Source organism: Telopea speciosissima, chromosome 2 (genome assembly GCF_018873765.1).
Source record: "Telopea speciosissima isolate NSW1024214 ecotype Mountain lineage chromosome 2, Tspe_v1, whole genome shotgun sequence".
NCBI classification, from domain to species: Eukaryota; Viridiplantae; Streptophyta; class Magnoliopsida; order Proteales; family Proteaceae; genus Telopea; species Telopea speciosissima.
Window position 1 is genome coordinate 39486287 of NC_057917.1, and position 27186 is coordinate 39513472.

A 27186-nucleotide genomic window follows, 5' to 3' on the forward strand; every position below is an offset into this window, starting at 1 on the left:
GAATAGTTGGAAGTGCTGCTTTCACTGGAAGTCATATATGGATTCATCGAGAAAACGGCATGGGGGAAGGTCATCCATATGAGGTACTGCTGGAACTAGTTCTGCTCTTGACATGTCAAATTAGGAGTGTAACTTCTTATTAATGATCCGATGTTAATAAAATGCTATTGTTCTCTAGAATAAAAGTTGCTGCTTCACTTGTTGGTTGAAACATTGAAAATGGAAATTTGTGAAATAAGCTGGATTGTTATTCCCTTTCAACGCCTTATGGCTGTCAGAATCCCTCTACTTCTTTTCTGGTTGGTATATATTTAGTATAGGAACTCGAGGGTTGGTTACAATGTTATGCATATTTGAGGAATTGATTGATTTCCATGCTGATTGATCTTCTTCTTATTTAATGATTTTTTTTCAAAGATCAGGAGTGGGTGGGTCATGTCTGGATTTGAAAACAATTTTTGTGGGGCTTATTCTCATTTTGATGCTTTCAGGTTATGGCTGAGGTGAACCACCAATTTTCAGCTGGCATGCAGGTCCCCCCCTCTCTCTCTCTCTATCTATGGTGCGATGCATTGGCTAGTTCAAGTATAAAAGCTGCCATGCAAGAGGTTTGAGTGGTGACATTTTTCAATTTTATTTTTGATTCCATTAAAATCTTCTGATCTTCAATTTCTTGTTTCAAGTATATTTCCCTTTTGAGGCAGTATATTCTACTTTCTTATCATGTTTCATCTCTAGAATTACAACAAATGAGACATTTTAGGCCTACCTTAAAACTTGTTTCAACAGAAAAAATATGGAGAAAATGGTGGTAATAATGTATGTATTTGTATTGAAAATATACATCTACCTCCTCTATTGTCCCAGAACTAGTATCCCTTTCTCTTGAAACAATAGGGTGCTTGTACACAGTTCCATAGCTGCCCTGCCCAAGTTCTGTTGGATGTGTCAAAATTCTTGGTTTCTGAAATTGAGCTTGGACTGAGAAATGGTAGCAGAAAATCCTGCTCCATAGAAGTTAGAACATTAATTAGTCCCTCCCTGGAACTCAAGTACTGTATTGATGTCCAATTTTCATTGTGTATCTGAGTGTTCTTCATGTTGGTGCTCTTATTGTTGTTGTTCCTGTCTTTCATTTCCTTATTATTGGGTTTCTGCCTATTTTCTGTTTCTAGAAATGAAGGTTTTGAAAGTATTAAAACAATTTTTTTGCGTTGTAACTTAGAATTTCAAATGTCCCAATCAAAAGCCAAACTGACACTCGATGTGTTAAACTAATTAGGTTTAGATTTTAGACAAGATTGGGCTGCTTTTAGCATTATAAAATACATGTTTTTGTTCAGTCTTCTGCATGTGTCTCTTATGGCAAAACTCTTAAAATAATAACAATAATTTGTTTTTGTCCTTAAAGTGCTATATACTGTGACTGAAACAGCGTTTACACCAATTCATCATCTTCTCCATAATGCCTCATCGTTATAAAATATTCTATATCTGAATCCTTGTGGTGACTAATCAGCTTCAGTTTCTAATACTGAACACTTGAACCACTTTCTGTTTACAAGTGAAATGGTTTATGTTTATGGGTAATGCAAAGTTTTTGTCTTTGCATCCATTCTTTTCTGTATCAGTTTGCAACCCATTGGATGAGCCCCCAAAATCATACTGGTTGGACCAATCAACTTTATGTTGAAGGACTTTCTTTTGTTGTCGTACTACTAGCATCTCAATGGGGTCGTTGGGGTTATCTCCAGGTTTTAAAGGGTTGTTGCAGGGTTGCTGTACCTGTGTGTGTGTGTGTGTGAGAGAGAGAGAGAGAGAGAGAGAGATCGATCTAGAAAATGGTGTGAAAACACAGGATAGTCATGGTTGATGAAGGTAGGTGAGTCTTTAGCTCAAAAAGGAAGAGCACCTGGGTTTGTTCCTAGGAGATGATGGTTCGAGTCCATCAAGACTCTAATGTATTCATCAGTAGGTTCTTTATTAATGTCTGTATTCATCAGTAGGTTCTCTTCAATGCCTGTGGTGAACCACACAAGGCTCAGGTTATTTGAATTGCTTCAGAGGTTTACAACCACAGATCATTTACAGCAAAAGATGTATGACCCAATGCCTAGTTGATTCTCAATATGGTTTCTTGTATAAATCAGTTAATTCTAGCTATGTTCATTTTAATTTGTGTACTCAAATAAATAAAACTAGTTGAGAAATATTTTAAAATAGATTGAATAAACTATACAGAGATGTCTGTTTCTTGAGTTATCGTAAACACTGTGCCGGACACTTCAAGTTGTTGTTGCACCAGGAACAAACATCACTGTTGTTGTTGGATCTGATCCTTGATGAATTGTAATTTGAATATCAACATGATACTGCTATCTTGGATAAGTAGATTTTGTTATGATGCTCCCCTAGTCCCCACAGTGAAATAGAATGGGCATCAGTTTATGACACATACATAGCTATTCACTTGGTGGCCATGCTCATGAATCAATAGAATGGGGCTGCAGCAACAGTAGCAGGGGAAGGACTTCAAACACAAAATGCTGCAGCATTGTCCAGAGGCTCAATTGGGGCTACAACAGCAGCAGGGGAAGGACTACAAACACAAAATGATATCCAAAGAAATTTATAAAATGAAGTAGTCTTCCCAAAGGATTAAGAACAAGTCTCATTTATGATATCCAAAGAAATTTATAAAAACTGCATTACTAATTCAATAATGTAATAACTCCCCTCAATAAAATTAACATGACTGATCATACAAGGAAGCAACTAGTTCATATGATGAAAGGCCAAGAAACTAAAAAACAGACTAGATTGAATCAATTCAAGATGAAAAATTCCCCCCTCTTAGTTTCAATTTTTTTGGTCAATCTCTTTCAACCTATGTACAAATAACAGGGCTAACATTAGATGAAATAAAATCGATGAAAAACACAGTAAAACCAATCTATCATACACATTGAAATGGAAACTAAATGTTCACTGTCCAGAAATAAATGAACTGTCAAATATCATCCAAAAGAAGAAACTACTAAACTCTTAAATTCCAAATGGAAAAGACTATACGAGTCCCGATGGGTTCGAACCATCATCTCCTGGAAACAAACCCAGGTGCTCTTCCTTTTTGAGCTAAAGACTCACCTACCTCCATAAACTATGTTAGTTAAGGTCTAATAAAAATTTAATGAATCACACAACATGGAATGATGTAAAGAACAAATAGAGGAAAAAACAATTCAAAAATATACATTGATCGCGCAGGCCACAGTTTGGTTCAATCTTACAAAAATGTTAACTTATTAGATGCCTTGTAGACAAGCAAGGATAGTTTACCCTATGTTTGCAGTTTGCACTCCTTGTGTGTACTAGCATGAAAATGAATCCATGTTGAATCTTAACTCACAACTCGAACTGGGTATCCTTTCTTACAGCTTACACGAAGAGCCTCATTCATAAATGTGAACTCCTAAAATCAACTTGGTTATGTTGCTCACTCTTTGAACAAAATATGCAGATAAGGAGACAGACTCAAGCAATTAATATGAACAATGATGCCTGAGACAGTGAGCCAAATGGTCCATGAAGAATTCAGTGAAATTGCATGTTTCCCACAGATGAAAGAAGAGACAGGCTTCTCAATTTTAACTAGGAAATAATTCTGTTTTAACTAGGAAAAATATGGCAAAGGCTAAGAAAATCAATCCTCTTTTTGCTATGTCACAAGATTATGGATTAATCTCTGAGATAATGGAGGAGATGAAGATCTTAAACACATGAAGACTCAGGCTGTGTTTGGTATGCATTCTTGGAATGCATTCCAGGTAGATTTCGCATTCTCGGACGATAAAAACTTACGAAATCGCCCCGGAATGCATTCCAAGAATGCATACCAAACACACCCTCGGTGTCCCCCAGAAAAATACCAGTAGAGAAATACCATGAATGCAAAATGCTATTGTTACATTGTAGGTGCAGAAAAGCATTTCCTAATCCATTGTCATTCTTCACACATCATTTCCTAAGCCAAAGTCGTTTCACTTTCTGGTTCTTATCTGCATTGTAAAGAAGGCAATAGGAATCATTCATGAATCCTCTCTGGTAATTACATAGCCACTACAAAGACATTGCAACCTCAAAGGATTCACATGGATTGGAGTGTAGTACTACCCAGCATGGGGAGTCCAGATTTGAGAGAAAAGAAATAACTAAAGGCAGGTCGTCCTTCCCCAGTTTTGGTGTTTTCTACTACCGCAGTGTTTTCTACCCGTCTTTCTCATTTGCTATTTAAGGCTCTTCAACAAACGTCTTCCTCATCAGAGTACTAAGAAACCATCACACGTACAGAGAGAGAGAGAGAGTGAGAGATGCAAATTGGTTCCACCAACGATTTAGGGCAAATGGTTCCACCAACAAACATTAATCAACAAAAAGCATTTGGGGTTTGAAATACTTACATTGAGAAGAGGATGGAAGAAGATGAAAGGGGCAAATGGTTCCACCAACGATCCTCGGCTTCCGATTTGTGCGAACAACAGAGGTTGCAGAGGAGATGAAGCAGAGGAGAGGAAGAAGACAGGAGCCTTCACGGTTCCATTGCAGTGAGGAGATGAAGAAGAGGAATGGAAGGAAATTTCTCACTGTTCACTGTTCCCTCGGTGCTGTTCAAGTGTTGTTCAAGGTTCCATGGCGGTGAGGAGATGAAGAAGATGAGAGAGAAGCAGGGATTTCTTTTTGTTTTGAAACTTAAAACCTTTTCGTTTCTATTTTCTGGTCGGTTTGGGTTTATGGTTGGCTTGCGTTTGCTGTGCTCATAAACCGGAAATACTACCAATTTTTAGAGGATTTGTAACTTGGACGTTGGATATGGATATTGACAGGTGTCAAGCTCATGCCAGCAGGACGATGGCAGGAATCTACTCGGCAGTAGAGGATCTGAATCCACTCTGCTGCCATACTGTGGCATGTTTTTTTTTGGTAGAGACTGGAGCCTGGATTTAAGAATCGGTTGACTCGGATTGGGATCGGTTGGTTGTAACTCATTTTCTTTATAATCCATCTCAATTGAACCGAATCATGGGCTAATTCCAGAATTCTACATCGATTCGATTTCTGAACCGATTTAGCCTGATTACTATGTGGATATCCCATACCTGCATGAGATCGAGATGCGTAATAGATGGGTATCGATCAAGGATTGTGGTGAGTAGTTCTGACGGAGTCGACTCATTGACGCATGCGACAATTGGGGATATTCGATTACATTCGCCGTTTAGGTTGGTAGATCCGGATCAGATCAGAATAGAATTTTAAATACATTTTCAGATCCAAGACTTAACCATATTAATTTCGGTCTGGATCAGTTTCGGTTATTTGGTCCGGATCAGTTCAAGTTATTCAATCCGGGTCCGTAATTCGATACTTGGTTAATCGTTATTCATTGACACCCTTGTCGACTCATGGACACCAAGCCGAAACCGAAAAGTTCTCATTGGATTGCTCTTGGTTTCTCTAAAATCCACATCAAAACCAAAAAAACCCGAGCCGACCCATTGACACCCCTTATTGTGAGTTTTTACCTCAAATAAAGACTCGTTCAATTTTCTAAAATCTAGTTTGTTTATACAGTATGATCAGGGCATTTGGATAGTTCAGACGAAGTCGACTCATTGACGCATGTGACAATTGGGGATATTCGATTACATTCGCTGGTTAGGTTGGTAGATCCGGATCTGATCGGAATTGAATTTTAAAGACATTTTCAGATATTCAAATCCAAGACTTAACCATATTAAATTCGGTCCGGGTCGGTTCCGGTTATTTGATCCGGCTCCGTAATTCGATACTTTGTTAATCATTACTCATTGACACCCTTGTCGACTCATGGACACCGAGCCGAAACCAAAAAGTTATCATTGAATTGCTCTTGGTTTCTCTACAGACCACATCGAAACCAAAAAAACCCGAGTCGACCCATTGACACCCCTTATTATGAGTTTTTACCTCAAATAAAGACTCGTTCAATTTTCTAAAATCTAGTTTGTTTATACAGTATAATCAGGGCATTTGGATAGTTCGGACGGAGTCGACTCATTGACGCATGTGACAATTGGGGATATTCGATTACATTCGCTAGTTAGGTTGGTAGATCCGGATCCGATTGGAATCGAATTTTAAAGACATTTTCAGATTTTCAGATCCAAGACTTAACCATATTAAATTCGGTACGGATCGGTTCCGGTTATATGATCCGGCTCCGTAATTCGATACTTTGTTAATCGTTACTATTGAGCCGATTTCTTATTTCTTTTGCTTCAATATCCATCTTGAATCGAACCGATTCATGGAACGATTTCTTATTCATTTTCTTCAATATCGATATTGAATCGAACTGATTCATGGGCCGATTTCTTATTCATTTTCTTCAATATCCATCTTGAATCGAACCGATTCATGGAACTATTTCTTATTCATCTTCTTCAATATCGATCTTGAATCGAACCGATTCATGGGCCGATTTCTTATTCATTTTCTTCAATATCCATCTTGAATCGAACCGATTCATGGGCCAATTTTGTATTCATTTTCTTCAATATCCATCTTAAATCGAACCGATTCATGGACCGATTTCTTATTCATTTTGTTCAATAACCATCTTGAATCGAACCGATTCATGGACCGATTTCTTATTCATTTTCTTCAATATTCATCTTGAATCGAACCGATTCATGGAACGATTTCTTATTCATCTTCTTCAATATCAATCTTGAATCGAACTGTTTCATGGGCCGATTTCTTATTCATTTTCTTCAATAACCATCTTGAATCGAACCAATTCATGGGCCGATTTCTTATTCATCTTCTTCAATATCCATCTTGAATCGAACCAATTCATGGGCCGATTTATTATTCATTTTCTTCAATATCCATCTTGAATCGAACCGATTCATAGACCGATTTATTATTCATTTTGTTACATCTGAATATTTCTTTGGCTTAGCACAAGGCCACCCTTTTTTTTTGGGGGAGAAGTAGAAGGCCAACCTAAATCCCATAAAGGATTATCGTTTGGGTCTCTCTCTCTCTCTCTCTCTCTCTCTCTCTCGTTTGGGTCTCTCTCTCTCTCTCTCTCTCTCCTTGAACACCTCATTAATTAATGGCCCTTAATTAATTATTTTGATATGAACAACTGACCACTACTTACGTAACCAGTGCTAACTTAACCACAAGTGGAATTATCAAAAAGGCCTTTTGATCTGCCTGTTTGCGTCTCTCTCTCTCTCTCTGCCTTAACAAGTCATTAATTAGTCCTTTGTTCGATAAGAACAACCCATTAAAAGCCTAAAACCCTTCATCACGTGGAACCGTGAGATAAGGGATGTGTACTTAAAAGACTAGATAAGTAAGAGATTCAAGGGGTTGATTTGTATTGAAGTATCAGTATGAATGTATACAACTGTTGGAGAGAGTTTTAACTCTAATAGAACAGCTGAGTGGTTTACATGACATCAAAGACGTCAGATTGCTTTTGATTGAGTGGTTCCTTTGGGTAAGGAAACCAGTCTATACAAGATATAGACATCACTTATGTATTTCATTATACAACGTCTTCTCGTTAGTTATTAAAATTATTATTTTTTTAGTAGAAGAACGTTAGTGATTTATTTGAGACTGGTTATTGAACGGTTGATTTGACAGGTGTAATTCTGTTATTAGGAAGCTCAATCGCATCCCTTAGCTTCCACTGTTATACTCTCTCACTTGTTTGCTCCTGGCCGTTTGAAATCTCTCTAAAACTGGTGCTTTAATTACTCATTGACACTCATTCCATATTTCAGAAAACGTTTTGGGAAGACGAAGCATTGATGGCTCCATGTGCGCTGGTAATTGGTAAAGGCAAATTGGGAAGCCAAATAATCTGTTTTACAACTCATTGAAAGAGTAGAATTTAAAACGTTTTCTTATTTTTTGATCAAAATTCAATTCAGTAGGAATGATTTCAGTCCACTTCAAATCTAGGAAAAGAAAAAGGGATAATTCTGGAGAAGTAAAGAGACAGAGAGAGAGAGAGAGAGAGGGCGGGGGAGAGGGGGGAGGGGGGAGGAGGGAATATATAAATCTGTCCTTCGTTCTATTAGTTAGGACGTTATAGGCAAAAAGTTCAAAGGATGGAAGGATATCAGTCTGATTCTAAAATGGAGATGTCTTCCCAAAGTCTGAAAGGATATCACTCTGACTCTGGCCTTCATGGAGTGAGCAAGAAGATAAGGTCAATGGAAACCCAGAGTAGCGAGGGAGATCCCTTCAAACCCAGGTTTGACAAAGGAGTGAAGTTTCATGAAGGAGAGACCAAGAAGAAGAAAAGGCCTGCTGAAACTAAGCTCAACAAGGAGAAGCTGCGTCGCAAGATCGAGAAGTTTAAGTTGATGTTACGAAAGCTGAAAGAAAAAAAAAAACAGGAGAAAGGAGGTGTTGTGCTTAAGAAGATCAAAAACGAGGTTAATGTGGAACTAAAGAAAGGTGCTGTTGCGGTGAAGAAGATCAAAAAAGAGGATACGGTGGAACTGCCACACACGCCTAACAAACCTCTAATCTGGATTGAACGGGGGAGCTCATCCTTGAAGCCAATTTATGTGCACGATCTGAAGGAACATCCCAAATCTTCTATATTCATTAATCTGTCTGACCTTGAAGATGAAGATAACCTAGTTGGAGGACATGTTGATCCATCGGTTTTCCACCCTTGCTTCTACATGGATGACTGTGGAGGAAGTGAAGCTGAAATTGAAGTTGGAAATGGAGTTGAAATTGAAGATGTAAATGAAGGTGGGAATGGAGTTGAAATTGAAGATGCAAATGAAGGTGGAAATGGAGATGGCTTTGGAGGAAGTGGATCGGATTAAGCTATTTTTGGTTATTTTGGTCTTTTTGTTTTGTAAACCTTAGAACTGATGGGTGGTGTTTGGAATCAGATTATCGTTTCGCTTTGTAGTTTTTGTTTTTTTTTTTAGTTGTCCAATCTAAGCAGTAACATATTGAACAATGGGTATTTTCTTTTGGCTTTGGGTGAAAATCTTTGTACTTTGCTCGTTTAAGGAGCAACATATTTGAAGTTAAGGTTTTGCAGTTTTATATGGTTTGACTTGTGATGGTTATCTCTTTTTGCACATCGGCTTATCATCAGCAAATTATTAATCAGTCAAGGGCTCTTCTTGATCCATCCATTACAGGTTTAAAGGGGAAGTCTGCTTCCACATCTTCGAACCCTTTAGGATTAGTTTATTTCAATGTGATATTCCCAACTGAATAGGGATAGAATGAGAAACCGAATAGGGATAGAATTGAGAAACCAATTGAATTTGAATTGTGGTATTTCCTAGGAAATTTCTGAGGACAATAAAATATGCATGGAACTCACTGTTACCACTTAATAGCATTGCACAATAGCCTAAAAGAACCGGCCAAGCTTCAATCATGAAGCCAAAAAGTTCTTGAATTTTTTTAACCGATTTCAGAACTCTGTTCAAACTCAGTTGTGAACCCAATCCATCCAGCCTTTTGCTGTTTGTGGAGTGATTTGTAATCTCTTTTCTAGTCCATAAATGTGTCATCCTTACCGTTTGGGTTGGTGCTTAAAGGATATGGGACTTCCATGGAACCAAAATTTGGGCAAGTCCAAGAGAAATTAGAAGATACAAAGTGTTCCAATTTATAATTAGATGATATTCCATCTATCAATCATAATGAATCCAATCCGAGTTGGCATATCATATGATAAATAAAACAGAGGATGGTTGTGTCAAAGAGCAATCAATTACAAAATATGTTTCTCCATGAAGCTGCAGAAATCCAACTGGGTATTCAATACGGGTAATCAATTTACGGGGTGGGGCTTGTCATTAGGGCATAATCGAGGGGAGGGGGTAGTCATTTACTCCCAAAAAAAAAAAAAAAAAACCCATGTCATGAGAGCCAAACAAAAATTACAGCAATTCCAATTGCCAACTTAAAAAAAATTAGTTTAACACATCATGAGTTTTAACTTAAAAAAAACACTTAGATAGCATAATGTGTTTGTCCAGGAACCCTTGCTCCCGAACTTCATGCCATGAACCAGGGGAGGGGGTGGGGCTTGTCATTAGGGCATAATCAAGGGGAGGGGGGAGTAATTTACTAAAAAAAATACAGCAATTCCAATTGCCAATAACATCTCATGAGTTAAACTTGAAAAAAAAAAATTACAGCAACTACAGAGCATCATGTGTTGTGTTACTTCATGAACCCTTGGTTCCGAAATACTCTTGTATCCGAAATACTCTCCAGCATATGTATCTCCATTCCTGAGTAACAAAATACTGAAACAATAGATTGCTTTTAATTAAACTTATAAACAGAAAAATATAATAAAATAACCCAAATGCAGGACAGAACCCACCTAATAACAGGAAAAATACAGCAACTACAGAGCATAATGTCATGAGGGCACAATCGAGGGGAGGGGGGAGTAATTTACTCAAAAAAAAAAAAGATATATATATTACCATGGCAATTACCAAAAAAAAATAAAATTTGCAGCAATTCCAATTGCCATTAATAAAAGTTTCACATCTCATGAGTTTAACTAAAAAAATAAATAAATACAGCAACTAGAGAGCATAATGTGTTTCTTCATGAACCCTTGGTTCAGACCTTCATACCTTGAATCATCATAACAGCAGCCATTGGCAAAGTCAAACCCCAAACCCATAGATCTTGTATCCGAAATACTGTCTAGCATATGTATATCCATTCATGAGTAACCAAATACAACAAGTACAGAGCATAATGTCATGAGGGCATAATCGAGGGGAGAGAGGAGTAATTTACTAAAAAAAAAAAAGATATATATATTACCATTTCAATTACCAAAAAAAAAAAAAATTTACAGCAATTCCAATTGCCATTAATAAAGTTTAACATCTCATGAGTTTAACTTAAAAAAAAAACATCCCAAATGGAGGACAGAACCCACCTAATAACAGAAAAAATACAGCAACTACAGAGCATAATGTCATGAGGGCATAATCGAGGGGAGGGGAGAGTAATTTACTAAAAAAAAAAGATACATATATTACCATGGCAATTACCAAAAAAAAAAATAATTTACAGCAATTCCAATTGCCATTAATAAAGTTTAACATCTCATGAGTTTAACTTAAAAAAAAAAAAAATCCCAAATGGAGGACAGAACCCACCTAATAACAGAAAAAATACAGCAACTACAGAGCATACTGTCATGAGGGCATAATCGAGGGGAGGGGGGAGTAATTTACTAAAAGAAAAAGATACATATATTACCATGGCAATTACCAAAAACAAAAATTGCAGCAATTCCAATTGCCATTAATAAAAGTTTAACATCTCATGAGTTTAACCAAAAAAATAAATAAATACAGCAACTAGAGAGCATAATGTGTTTCTTCATGAACCCTTGGTTCACCTTCATACCATGAATCATCATAACAGCAGCCATTGGCAAAGTGATACCCCAAACCCATACATCTTGTATCCGAGTCTACCATATGTACCACCATTAATGAAACAAAAAAATTTATGCTGTACCTTTCTTATGTAAGAAATAAAAAAGACAGAAGTAGATTGACAGTGCAACCGGGGTGGGGGTTGGGAGGAGGAAGTAGTAGGAAGAAAGTGACAACACACATGAGATCAAACATACCAGACCAGATCAGAAATCTCTCTCTAATATCTATTCTTCATTGCACTGGCCATTGAAATCATTTGCCAATGCTGATACTACCTGAACAAACATAAGGCACAGTCCACATCAATAGTATTGCACTAAAAAGTACTAACACAAAACCAAATTTCTTAGAAACAAACCTTCTTACAAGTGGACTTGTTATGCCCTAACTCCTTACAGTTGCCACATCTATTCTTCCTTCCACTTGTCATCTCCATTGGATGTTTACTACGACTTTCATTAGGCCGACCCTTTGTAACCACATCCATAGGAATATGGAGATTACGATATAGGTCATGTGTAGCATTGGCAGAGGGTTGTGGTCAACACCAAAAGTTTGTGAATTGGATTCACCCATTGCTTGTAAGATTTTCTGATTCACAATCCCCAATGCAACCGTAGCGAGAATCACATGCCTCTTGTGAACCGATTGTGGCTATCAAACGCCTAACGGCATCTTGGAAAGCCCACATACTTGTTACTGATCCAAAACCTCCATCACTTACTTCTTTGTGACTCGACAAATAATGCCTTGCATCCATGGTCCACCGTTTTAGGAGATATTGGGAAGGTATCTCCTTGAGGTCCGTCTTATGGAAGACTCGCAAGATGTGTTTGCATAACAAACCCATAAACTCAAACAATTTACAGCTACAAGTGACAACACCGGCATCAAGGTCATACCAAACTTCACACTTATACTCTTCGGGAACATCAAAGGGACCCACCAAATATTTTTGCTTTTGACCATGTACTTCCATTAACGAGGTCTGAGCCACACAGATGGGATCAGGCTGTGGAACCCACCTCCCTTGGATTGCATCTGTGCAGCTAGGCCATACGCGAATGGTGCTCATACAAGAACCTGAACTGCACTCCAACAACAACCCCCCCTCCAAAAAAAAAATTCTAGAATGACAAGATTATCCGAAAAGATGAATGCATACTGCCTACTGGGAAGTAGCCAAGGACACAAACCAAATGCCGGTATCCTCATTCATATAATCCAACTATTATCTTAAGAAACAGAAATAAAGTTACTGTAGAGACCACCAAACTCATAGACCTTTACAGTAGAAAAAATGTTACTACAGTGACCACCAAACTCTTAAAACCTTTCAGTAGAACAACATTATAAACTCTTCCATGCTATCTCTGACCTAGAGACCTTAACCTCAGCTTCATACATTGAATTTTCTGAGAGCAAGAGTCGAATTCTACTTATATGGTCTATAATTACTATAAAAAAGTAGGTCCTCAGTTCTGCCCAGTGAACCAACATACCCCCTTCCAAGAAGTTTCTGAAGAGAGATCAAGAAACAAAATTAACAATCATAGTATGACCAACAGAATCTTTTATCACAACTACCTGGGGTAGGCTAGAATACTCACAGATCCACCCAATTATTATCCAACTGAGTTTTCCCTGGTCCACCAGGCAAAGGAAGGTACTGCCTATTGGATTTCTACAGCTATTTCTGCTACAAAACTCTATATAAATAGAGGTCTTTTTTTCTTGGGATAAGACACTAGAATTTTCCTGTATCCCACACAAATAATTAAACAATAAATGAGACCCATATCTAAAACGAAAAAATTGAACAACCTCAATTCATTTGTGTGGCAGCCCTCTATGCTCTATTTATTAGGAAAATTCTTTCTTTGCCATTGATTCCATAGTGAAACATCCGCTATATCTTTGGTATCTATAGGGTTCAAGCATGGAGCCAGGCTCACCAGCACTTCATGCATTAAACAACCACTCTTTTTATACAACAAATACATATTCACATTTCCCCAACTTTCCTAATTACAAACCCCATACATGACAAGCAAAACTGAAATCACCATCTCGTTGACTCTCTACTGCTTTGTCTACATTAGAATCTGTCATTGTTCTTGTTCCTTTTGACTTCTGCCATTTACCACCTATGACAGTCTTTGACATCTCTAGTTGTCCACTACTCTACTAACAATATGCATGTCATTATTTCTTTTCATTGCACACATAATTCAACAATCATGTTTTTGGTACTTTCCTAATTATCACCTTTATACATAACAAGCAATAATTGAAGCCGCCATCTCTTTGGCAATTTTCTGCTGAGACATTTATGTTCCTTTTTCATAAACTGCTATTCATCACACATGACACTCTTAGGCAGATTGGCAGCTCCAGTTGTGCACAATAATTATGGATATGGGTATCGAAATAGGCTTGAAACAGAGAATATGGACAGGGATGCAACATAGGGCTTGAAGGGAGAAAATAAAGAAAACAGGACTAAGATCAGCAAAATATAATGGAAATTGAGTTGAAGCAATAGGAGGCACCATAAGATTGCAACCCACCGACATGGGATTTCTCTCTAAGTTTAAAGAGTGCAGCTGAACAGACGGTGTGTTTCTCTCACCAAAACTCAACTTCTTGATTCAGGAACCCATTAGCAATGAGAGAAAAGGAGATTGGCAGTTTTGTTTAGCCATATAAAAGCTGCAGTTATGGGCTTTGATGAATTCCCTAAACCTCATTCTCAGAAATCCTGATCAGTATCTTGGATTAAATCCAAGAGTCTAGTCATTCCATGGTAGCCCCAGGTTACAGAGAAAATCAATTGCTAACATGGAGGCTCTATATTCTTATCCTCCCTATATAATCTAACCGATAGCCTATTTTTCCCCTTTCTTTGTTGCTGCCATAGGTTTTGAAATACTTCTATACTGCTGCTGGATTAAACATGTTTAAAGAACAAAAAAATGAAGTATACCTGCGGTGAAGATGTTGTATCCAAAATGCAGTGGTCTTCAGAGCTCGTGAACAGGGTATTTTCAAGCTTCAAAAAATAAAACCCACATCCAATCATTCACAAGGCCAGAAAGAGCGAGAGAGCGAGAGAGCGAGAGAGAAAGATAGAGACAGCGAGAGAGCGAGAGAGCGAGAGAGAAAGATAGAGACAGCGAGAGAGCGAGAGAGAAAGACAGAGAGGGAGAGAGCGAGAGAGAGAGAGAGCAGCAGACGTTACCTGTTGCTTCTCCTGCAGGTTGTTGATGACATTCCAAGTGGGAAGCACGAATCCGCTGAGAACCCTAGGAGACTGAGGGGAGAAGACGAAAGGGTGTTTTACGTTTTTTAACTGTATTAGGTATTTTTTTTTTCAATTATAGATAGGTATTTCTTTTTTAGTAAGAGAATACATATTTCATATAAAAAAAAATACGTATTTAAGTGTATACCATTGTATACCAAATCAATGCATCATATTTAACTGTTTTAATCCTACCGTCCGAAAACTATCCCTCACAAGATTCTTTAATGGGGTGGACAGACCAGGAAACCCCCGCCCTAAAAAGAATGCCAAAAATATTTAAAATATGAATATATGATCAAAACAGAGGGCACCACTATGTAGAGCACAGAAAAACAGAGCCAACGTAAAAAATAGGATCCCAAACAGAGTCTCGTAGCCCCCAGAAAGCCCGGTCAAAGTTCAAGTCCAAATCCGATTGACTGTACTGGTCAAACCGATCCGAAAAGTCAAACAAAATCAATTTGGCTCAACCCCGGTTCGAGCAAACTGGTTCAGACCCAGTCCAATCGGGTTCAGGTCAACCCAAGATGGGTCAATGGGTCGGGTCTTCGGGTCAGAAATCAGGTTTACCCGACCCGGGTGGCGCACGTTAGCATCGCCCAAAAATAATATCAGGCGCACGATAGCAAAACCCAGATTTCCCTTTTTTTTCTTTTTTTTCTTTTTTTCTTAACTTCTGCCGGCGAGTGAGATCACCCGCGGCTGCTGCCGGTGCGTGAGAGCGCGTCCGGTAGCCACCAACGGTGATCCACCCACCGAAATTTCTGATTTTTCGAGCTCTACGCCCCCATATGATCAGATTCTGTTTTCGTCGGCTAAAAAAATTGGCAGAATGCCAGTGTCCGTACGGGTTTTTTGGAAAACTGAAAAAACCCTAAAAACCTTGATTCGAATCGAAAATTTTTCGATTCCCTTATTATGTTCTATTATTTTGAATCCATATAGGTTCAAGAACGGATCTATGGTGGCTCTGATACCACATGTTAGAATGAATCGATCCGAATAGGGATAAAATCCCAAAAGCCAGGATCTCCATAGGACGTTCAAGAACACAATCAAATAAATAATAGAAAATAGGGATAGAACCACCAACCTTGTTTCGCATCCATGGTGATGATGATTGCAATAAAAATAAAGAACAAAGATCTAAGTGCTTCCCCTCTATTCCCAAAGTAACTGGCCTGATGAGAATACCGAATGCGCAGGGACGACGGACACTGAATATCTCCCTCTCTTTCAAGAATGCACTCCTCAATAGCAATTGAGAATAATAAGTTGTGTTGGGTAGAGGGGGGACCTAGCTCTCCTTATATAGTAATCCCTATAGGGTCTGACTCATCACAGTCCCAATAGGAATCTATCTGACCCACACTAAGCCAGTCTACATTAGACTTCTAATATAACTTAATGACCCCACTTTATTAGACCAAAACCCTAATTGACCTAGTTTAGGGATTTAATTATGTCCATATGGAATTTTATTAGAACTAAAATTCTAACATATACTCCTTTAACCAGACCTTAATGAAATCTGACCTATCCAGGAATCAAAGAAGAAGATGTCGTTAATCCAGGCTAGAAACGACCACATCAGCCTGGAGATGGAACTACTGTTGCAGAAAAATCTTCACCACAAACAGAAATGGCCATCCTTAAGAGCACTTTGAAAAAAGAGAAGATTGAAAGGGGATTTCCAAGAGGGAGATTTCCTCCTCCGAGAAGAGAATTGTCGGAGCCCCCGGGTGAAGATGGGAAATTCTTCTGATGGGAATCGCCAGCGGCTGGAAGGTCCCTAAACGAGATACCACACTGGGAAAAGAGCCCTTCATACCAGTAGCTGGAGAAACACCATTGCTACCACTAACTGGAGGATTTGGCGGCCCTTCCTCCCTAGCCGTGGGAGGAACAACCATAGGAGAAATCGTAGGGCTACGATTGGCTAACTTGCACTTGCAGAGCAGAAAGTTGCTAACCTGCGCCCCCTATTTACGCTACCCACCTTTATTCTGTGTTCTGTCGACCAGAGATGTTCAAGGCTTGATTTCTCCCGAGATATGAAGTCGATTGTCCTCAAATTTGGTGTGCCTTTTTTTTTTTTTGAGAGTAGAACACATCCCCTGAAGCTGATTGATCAGAAAATGATCGAAAAATGAGATTAGGTTGCCTGAAAGTTTCTTGTAACTTGTTATTTCGACCAACAATTTCTAGCCTTGATATTTCCATCATTTGAGTCCAAACTACGTACAATTTTGTGAACCTCAACACTTTTTGTGTGGAGAACACATCCAACAGTGCAAAAGTAATTGAAAACAAGTTGCAACATATGATGGCACGACCGACCTTACGGACCACCTAGAAAGTTTCAAATCTATAATGATATTCCAGGGGACCATGACACTATCATGTGCTTGTTAGTCAAAAAGCAGTCCATTGGATCATCTCCATGGTTGCCCATGAGAAACTAATACCAGATTATATCTTGAGTTCACAAGAATTGGAATCCAGGGTTACCATGGTCGCCCATGGGCACCTATTTAAATTTTAGGGTTCCTCATGGTCGCCCATGTGAACCCTAGTACAACCCATTAGGGTTTGGTATAAAAATTTACATCAAACCCTTTTTTTTCTTATCCCATAAAATTATGGGAACCACAAGAGAGAAAAACATCTCTTTTCCATTCCATGGAAAGAGGGATCCATCCCATACCCGATTGCATAGTGGAAAAGGGATTGATTTGGGCTATCATATAATCTGTTGCGTTGAGAAATCTCCACTAAGAATCCTCTTGGGCTCAAACCTACACAGAAGAGCAAAGTGGACACCAGAGAATCCGTTCTCACCAGAGGGGGACTCTCCGATGCCTAAGTTGGATCTCTTTGAGCAACAACTGTGAATAGTGAAGATTTCTATGTAAGAGGTTATACCAGAGTATATATAGTGTCAGTGATGAGCCATGGAGTCTTTGAGAGAGTCCAAATATGGTAGTTTCTATTTTTGTGAGAATATTTCTGAAAGGATCTCTTTTGGGGCACCATCTCTCCTTTCCTCTTTTTCTATTTGTATTTTAGTAGTTTCCATGTAGGAATTCCTTGGATATAAGGAAGGTTTGCTTTGCACCTACGTGGCATTCTAAGCCATAATGGGTCCATTCTTCTTTGGTTTGGGTTGTGGAAGTGATGCATGGATTTTGGACCGCAGCATCTCATCGACGTGGCGTGCCCCCATTGGACGGTTATATTCAGGTGTAACATAATCAAAAGCTTAATGCATAAAGAGATACATTAAGAACTGCTAACCTGTTGAGCCTCAAGTGTTGCTCCTCTAATAGATAGTGGTTCTTCCTCTAATGAGCACACCAGGTAAACAATCTTGAACCTCCAATGGTGCAACCAAGGTTCTCCAAGTCAATCCAAGAGTCTCTCCAAATCTTCAAGCACAAATATAGGTTTCCAAAACCCTAACTCTCAAAAGCTAGAGAGCAAGAAAAGTGAATGACATGGATCCAACATTGGAATTTGTGGCCCTTCTAGGCAGAATCATTGACACCAGACTCCAATTTTTACTATTGAAGAAAGAACTAGAGAGCATGCAAGAGTTGCTTGCAATGTGTGAATGTAAAATCACCTAGAGGGGGGATGAATAGGTGATGCTAGTATAAAATAAAATCTTTTGTGGAAATATTGAGTTATTAACAAAACTTAAAGTATTTGCATAAATAACACATAGATTTTATAGTGGTTCGACCAACACTTTCCTACATCCACTCCTCTCACCTTAGAGAGAATTTCGCTAAAAATAATCTTGAGAAAGAGCAAGAGAACTCGTACAAATCTTGATTACGAGTAAGAGGACTCAACACTACCCTTGATTCTAGGCAAGAGGACTCAAACAATCTTGATTCTGAGCAAGAGGACTCAATTAAAACATAAAGTAAAAACCACTAGGAAAAAGGGTTACCTCAACCTTAGTAGGAGTGTATGCTACCTTCCACCCTTGGAGCTTGAAGCCAGATGAGGTAGAGGAGCTTAAGTGTGTGAGCTTGTGATGATTAGATGCTTGAAATCTATGAATGCTCACTTGAGGCTATGGCAATTAGAGCTTGTAGTGAAGTCTCTTAATGATGATGATTAGTATTAATTAGAGCTTAAATAAGTGCCTATTTATAGGCTAGGCAACTCAAATTAATTAGGAATCTATCTTAAGATCGGATTCAAAAGACAGAGCTAATCTGATGTACCGTTTCCCAATCCGGTATGCTGGATCACCAAATTTCTTAAAATATAGCCTTTGACTCAATGGTCATAAATGAATTCGGTATGCTGGATCAAGGTCTGTAGAGACATTCTTGATCCTGTATGCCGAATTCAAATCCGGAGCATTCTGTTTGCTCTCTGTGACTTATGTCTGTGGGATTAATGGGATTCGGTATGCCATTTTCAGATCCGGTTTACCGAATTAGTAGTTTTGTTTGAATCCTGCAAGTCCTTTAAAGGACTTATATGGGATAACTTCCAATTGGCATGGGCACATGGATTTGGGTTATTTTTAACCTCCTAAGGTCTTTCTTCATGTATGCATGTGTATGTGTGTGCGATATATTGATTTAGACCTAAATACATCTTTACAACTTTATTACAATTGCAACACTTCAAAAGTACTTCAAGTCTTGGGTGCTTCATGTCTTGGATACTTTATAGCTTAGCTTGAGTATATTCTTCCATAAATTATGAAGTGCTTGTGTATATGGACTCTTGAACTTAGGTGCTCCCCCTTACTTGTTGCCATGCTCTTGTAAAGGGCTTCTTATGCATCTAGAACAAGAGTTAGTACACAAAGGTTTATTTGTTATCATCAAAACCATAAAAGAGTGTGTGAGGTCCTTTCCTCAACAGTGAAAAGTATAGCAATGGCAGCATAGAAAGATCTTGAAAGAGGTAACTCAAACAAGAAAAGGACATGAAGAGATGAGAAGAACCACTGGGCAGGTCAGAACAAGAGGCAGCGTTCTGACCAAAGTTTGGAGCAGTCAAGAAGGTTAGCAAAGACGTCCAATAGATACACTCTTCTTACCCACAGGAGATCAGAGATATTAATGGAGATCAAAGACGAGGACTTCTTCAAGTGGCCAATGAAGATTGTCACACCCCCATCCCTGAACCACGGGAAATGCAATCGGAGCATACAACTACGCTCTCCAACCACCAGAATCACTGATGCAGTACCCAAGACTTACTCATTCACAACGACAGATAATAGGTAAAAAAAGAAAGGATTACTATTAATAACATCAGAGTTAGCAGAAGCTAGGTGATAGCATATAAAATATCATCTATTCAAGTTTACCCCTTCAAGTACAATTCGTTCTAATCAGGACCTATGTATTACCTACTATATAAATAATACATCTATCATGAAAGGAATCAAAAGAATACACCTATAATTCAAAATGAATAATCAAGTGCATCAAAAGATGGCCACCGGCCATAAGTCACTGCCCCGCCAAGGAACACACATCGCAAAGAACACTCCGGTCCATGCTCCACGATCTCCGGAGTCCACCAATCAACGTAACCAGCCTCAGGAGTCTCATACTCTGTGCCACTCTGCTCGAATGTACCTGCATCAACTAAAAATATGTTTCCTCGAGGAGTGAGCTCCAACTGAGCCCAATGAGTGGCTAAGCCACACAAGCATACACAATAATAATAATGAATGGGGTTGATCGCAAACCATACATGATGGACGGATACCAAGGTGTCCCATACCACCAAGGTAGACCGTACATCACATACAATTTACAATCATGCTACATGAATGAATGATGATGTATAGTTTTATTGTTATCCACCTAACACGCAACTAAGTCGGTATAGTACTATAGCAACACCTTAGGTAGCATCCCCGACATCGGTACCATAAACGGATGGTATACACGGCGATGACAAACCTGGAGTCACGCTCGGAAGCCTTGCTGCACGGTCTCCACCAAAAGATATACGCAAACCCCCAAGTCAAATCCCGTCCTGGCGTTCGCCCAAAATACGGTTGGCGCCCGAACTTCCGGGTGGGTATACCCGAATAACGGTCGGAACCCACGGATTTGACCGACACCTAACTCTCCTTTGGTAAGGGTCATAGTATTGGGTAAACATTTATCCTAGCCAGCATTCACCTATTGTATGAGTGAGGTACGCATGTGCATAAGCCGAGGCCGAGTCCATAGATACCGAAATACGGTCGGCCGGCTATCCTCTCGCTCCTCTAGCCCATAAGCGTATACAAGTACGAGATGTGAATACCGAAGGTAGTCGGTCGGTCACCATCCCGTTTCCACCTAATGCAATGGACAATTCTAATGCAATTTTAAGTACGGTAATCTCAAACCCAAGACCCACCGGCACTTGATCCCGCTCCAAGCCCTAGATCTACATGCCATGAGTGAGTCCATATTATGGAATCCCCAGGTCCAGCACCAACCGGCACCCGAGTCCCATAACTAAATCCAACACCATTCGCACCATAGTGCAGTACAATAAATAATATCGCAAGACAAGAATGTAAAGTCCTATCAACATCTAAACATTTATATCGTCCTATATCTTACTAATAATTATATATTATAGCACACATGCATGAATGACATTCGCAAGACACGACACACAAACATTCCATAAATTAAGACGTTTGCTTAACTCACTCACATGATTCTCAGTCAATCGTCAGTACGGAGCTCTTCAAATCGGCGTTCGATGCCAAGTACACTGTCCCACGTACTAATACGCCCCTGAGCCGGGTCAGTCAACCTAAAGAGAGTGTACAACGTGGGGAGAGATTAGTGCCTTAGGGCTAGAAGAGTTGGGCCCCATAAGTTATCAAACAAGGCTAAAATAGGGGACCGGCACATACAGCAAGGCTATATCATGTGCCTGTCCATGTGCCTGTCCCTCTCGGACTTTCCCACCGGCAGATCTAGGTTCTCAGGGACTGGCACTTGCATGTGCCTGTCCATGTGCCTGTCCCTCTCGGACCTCCCACCGGCAGATCTTTCTCAGGGACCGGCACTTGCATGTGCCTGTCCATGTGGCTGTCCCTCTCGGACTTCCCACCGCAGATCTAGTTTCTCAGTGGACGGCACTTGCATGTGCCCGCCCACGTGCGCCTTTGCTGCTCATGCCATTCCGAGAATGGTTTTGCAGCCCCAAAGTCTTGGGCTAAAATGGGGTATTCTTTGGGGTTTTTTAGGGGTCTCTTTGGCCATGAGAACAACTCCAACCAAGGTGCCATAGCACACACCCAACATGGGTTTGTAAACCCCATGATCGACTAGGTTTTCCTCCATTAAAATACATATGGAAAGAAAACTCATGGGTTTGGGTATTGGGGTTTTGAAAGGGTCTTTAATCAATGTTATTTAACACCCCTCAAACCCACACATCTACGGTCTTCCATGAGGGTTGGTAAAACCCATAAATGGAGGTAAATCCCCAACTTAGGGTTCATAAATGGAGAAGGGTGAATGGGTTTAAGGTAGGGTTAGGTGCTTCATAGTTAAACATCAAGGATTTGCCATTAATGGCTCTTCTAATTGAGTAGATGGAGCACTCAAGGTGTGCTCAACCAATTCAAACCCTAGGTAATAGAATTAGGGAAAGAGAGATGGAGAGAGAGAGAGAGAGAGAAAGAGACTCACTAAGGGTTGATGATGATAGCTTGTGCTCCACCGTACTTCTCCCTTCTCCTTCCTTCTTCCTCTTCTTCTTTCTTCTTCTTTCTTCTTCTTCTTTCTTGTTCTCTTTCTTCTTCTTTCTTTTTCTCCTCTCCTCTCCATGATTTAGGATTGAAATGTGAGGTGAATAGTAGTTTTGGGTCTTTAATAACCCATCTAGGCATTAGGTCTTGTTTGGTTAGTCTCAAGTCCTTAGGTCCATTTGTTTAGGAGTTTGTTTGGTTAGGTATAAGCCCAAGGTCTAGTTTAAGTTATTGGGCCATTGGATCCACTTGGGCCCATGGCCCATGGCCCATGGCCCATGTCCTAAGTTCTAGTTACAATTAGAAAGAGACTAAGCTCCTAAGCCCAAGCCCATTCTAGTTCTTATGCTTATTAATGGTCATGCATAGGCATGAATTATTCGGATAGTGACTTACTCCCAATCATCGCTAAGTGGATAAGGGCGATTCAGGTGCGGGCCCCTCGGATCCCTATCATAAGGGAATTCCAAGAATATGCTTTCGTGGACGATTTTCCCCCTTTCTCTGACGGTGGATCTTTCCTCGAGGACTTCCCCTGTTTCGCGATCGACAATCTCGTGTGATGGCTTGAGTATTATGACCCACAGTTCACGAGCGTACTCCACTCTTGGTTCTACACAAAAGGTTTAAACCAGACCAATGGTCAGATCGCGTTTCAAACTGGGTTTTGGGCACAGATTTAACAAAGATGGACTCCCACTCAACAAGACGGGATCAAAACAAGTACTGCCGGCTCCACCGGGACTTTGGACACGATACCCGATGACTACAATTTTATTTTTTTTTACCCCGAATATTATCTGGGACCCGAGGTGGCCCTTAAGACTTTATTAAAATAAACTCGAATTAGGAAGATACACGGGGGGACTTAGCCCGCCTTACCCCTAACCCAAAGAACAATGAAAGAACTCTCATAGACACTCCAAAGAAAGCCTTACCCAAACCGAGAAAACCATACAATAAGCAAATTGAAAACTAAAACCGAAAGATTGGGAGACCCGCCTTGTCCTCTCTAAGGATGCGAGAGAGGATAGGGGGAACCCCCCCAATAGACTGAAAGAAGCAATTACATTTAGTCTCACAGACCCTTTTGGTCAGAAAATCAGCCGCCCTATTGCTCTCTCTATAGGTAAACATCACACTCGCATTCAATTGATCCACCAAGCGAATCGCTTCATGGAACCAGTACCAGCATTTTCACATCTTGTAGTTTCTGGTCGTAATGACCTGCATAATTGACAAGGAGTCTGAATTTACTTAGCAACTGGAGTACCCCAAAGCTTCACATAAGCGAAGGCTGTCCACTAGCACCCTCATCTCAGCTTCAGTGTTAGAGCAGTGCCCATAAAAATTCTCAAAGGCCCAAGCCACTTCACCAGCTTGATCACGAATAACCCCACCTCCACCACTTAAACCTGGATTTCTGCTACTAGCACCATCCACATTTATTTTTACCCCTTTGAAGGAAGGGCACCAATAAATCGGATGAGGAAACCTGGGTTTGAGGGGCAGAGGCCTGATATTGAGAACCTGCAGCGCCAGAACCTCTCTCATGCTATCGACTGAATCCGAGAAGGGTGGTAGGTGCACCTCTTGAAGCCATTGGCCGACCTTCCCAATGATCATATTCGCAGATCGTCTCCCAGTGCCATGTCTTCTGCTGTTCCTCTCCTTCCACAGCTCCCAAATGATGAAGGAGGGGGTAATTCCAATAAGGAAGCTAAAAACATTTTTAAAGGAACCAGCAGACTGCCAAAGCGCCATTCTATCCCACACTCCTTGGGATTGTAGGTGCTGAATGTCAAAAAGTTTGCCAAAATAACACCACACCTTTGCAGCCACTACCCCACACACCAGGACATGGCTAGCCGTCTCTTGCTGTACATTTGGACGCCAAAGGCACTCCTGTGCTCATCACCGAATCATCCGTGGCAATCTGCCCAATAAGAACCTACCAGGAAAAGAAGGCGACCTTCAGGGGCACAGTTTCATTCCAGATCCATCTAGCAAACGGTACAGTGGGGTGCCTAGTCCGACAAGCGTTCCATGCAGACTTAAGAGAGAAAACCCCATCACACGTCGGAGCCCAAATGAGGCGATCCTCACGTGCAGATAGCCGAATATTACTGCTTGATATTTTATCGTGGACCAGGGTGTTATCAATCATGTTCATCACCCCCTGGTCCCAAACCCCACCCTCCTGGATGGCATCTTTCACTCTCAAATCAAGGCTCACATGCATCGCCCCATCCGCAAAGTCTATCAAAGGGCCCTCACCACTCCAATTATCCAGCCAGAACAATACCTCCCCATGACCCACAAGCCAGACTGAGTTCCCTATCAAGACATCGGCATCGCTGATTTCCACGTTCTTGAACCCTTAAAAGGTGGCAGTGCTAATGCTAAATGCTCGCTTTTGAGAAACTTTGCTCTAAAGAAACTACTCCAGAGAGAGGATTCAGTAATGGCACGCCATAAGCCCTTTAGCATCATAGCCACACAAACCTCCCCAATGGGCCGAATTCCCAACCCCCCTCCTTGAACGGCCTACAGACCTTGTGCCAACCGACCCAGTGCCTTCTGCTCCCAAATTCTGACTCACCCCATAGGTCATTAGCACAAATAGCATTAAATCTCCGCATAACAATAAAGGGCACATCCAAACACACAAAAATATGAACAGGAATGGATGACAACACATGCTTTAGTAGGGTCAATCTACCACCTGCGGTAAGGAGTTTCCCTTTCCAGCCTGCAATCTTTCTCCTCACTCTAGCTAAGATGTCCTCAAAATAAGCGACCTTAAGCCTTCCAGTGAATAGTGGTGCCCCCAGATAGGTCAAGGGCAAGGTCTTTCTGCCATATCCAGTTATGTCTTTCACCCTTTTGATGAGCCGGTTGGGCGCTTTATGGCTCACCACAAAGCAGCTCTTGTTACGATTAACGAGATGGCCAGAACACTCCTCATAGTGCGAAATACAGTCCATGATTTGCTGAATGGAGGACCTGCACCCCTTAGAGAAAATAATAGTATCATCTGCAAAAAGATTATGAGAAATACTTGGGCATCCACGGGGGAGATGGAAGAAACTAGCACGCCCTTTCGCAAACAGATTAGTCAGGCCCCTGCTCAGGACTTCCTCGGCCAAGATAAACAAGAGGGGTGAGAGGGGGTCACCTTGCCTCAACCCCCTAGAAGACTTGAAGAAATCTGTAGGCCCAGGGCTAAGAATATAGAGAGCCAGTAGTTGTTGAGTGTCTTTTCAATCAAACGAATCCAGGCCAGTGCGAAGCCAAACCTGCTCGACACCTTAATCAGAAAACCCCATTCCAACCGGTCATACGCCTTAGCCATATCCAACTTTAGAATCACATTCCCACCCCGGACATTCCTGTGTAGGTCCTGGACCACCTCCTGCACTAAGGCGATATTATCGTGAATACAACGACCTTTCACAAAGGCCCCCTGTTCCTTCGAGATGAGCCTAGGAAGAAGCACCGCCAGTCTAGAAGAAATCACCCTCGCAAGGATTTTATAAGCAAAGTTACATAGGATGATCGGTCTGAAATCTAACATCACCTCCGGCACCTCCTTTTTAGGGATCAGCATGAGGTGGTATGAAGTGAAACTCTTAGGAATGCAGCCACCCTGGAAAAAATCCTTAACCGCCATCCAAACATCAGCACCTACAATGTCCCAGCAAGCAGTAAAAAAATGCCTCGTGAAGCCGTCTGGCCCAGGCGCGCTATCCTTAGAAAGAGCAAACACCGCTTCCCTGACCTCATCAAACAATGGCACAACAGTGAGCAAATCATTATCCTCCTGAGTGACAATGGCAGGGATGGTAGACAATATCTCCTAATTAGAAGTGACCGGGCCTGAAGAGATAATGTCGCCAAAATACCTGACTACTTCCACACCCACCCCCTCCCTATCCTGGATCCACACTCCCTGGTCGTTTTTAATCCTGCTAATACCCGACCGCTTACGCCTCACCTTGACAATCGTGTGAAAAAAACTGGTGTTCCTGTCTCCCTCTTTTAGGCACTTTATCCTCGATTTGTCTTCCAAAAAATCTCTTCCTGCAGTAAAACCAGTTTTAAACAGTCGCGGGCACATCTAAGGCTCCCAAGAGTCAAATCCGTCGACTCCCCTTCATGCTCTAGCTCAGCCCTGGACACCTCATCCTCTGCATTTTTAACGTTCTGATGGATATCACCAAAACACTCCCTATTCCAAACTTTGATCCGGCCTCGGAGGTGCTTCAACTTCAAGAAAAGGACGAAAAGAGGAGACCCTGTAAAAGGCGTGGCACAACAATCCAAAATGAAACTCAGAAAAGAAGGGTGGTGAAGCCACATCTGCTGGAACCTGAATGGAGCATGAAATCGTTCCCGGATCACCGCCACCTGCATACAAATCAGAGCGTGATCGGAGCAGGTTTTGTTTAAATGCTGAACTCTAGACGCCTGGCAAGCTGAAACCCACGCAAGGTTGCATAGGAAACGGTCAAGCCTGGCCCTGATCAAGTTCCCGCCAAGCTGTCCATTAGATCAAGTGTAGAGATTCCCTTCATAACCCGCATCCACGAGAGCATTCCTGT

General features: G+C 40.7%; 1 long non-coding RNA gene across 1 annotated transcript; it reads left to right on the top strand.

Moving 5' to 3' along the window:
* On the top strand, nucleotides 1-27186 carry LOC122652057. Its single transcript, XR_006331549.1, has 4 exons — nucleotides 1-83; nucleotides 492-533; nucleotides 13852-13859; nucleotides 27176-27186. It is a non-coding gene; the product is annotated as an uncharacterized LOC122652057 (long non-coding RNA).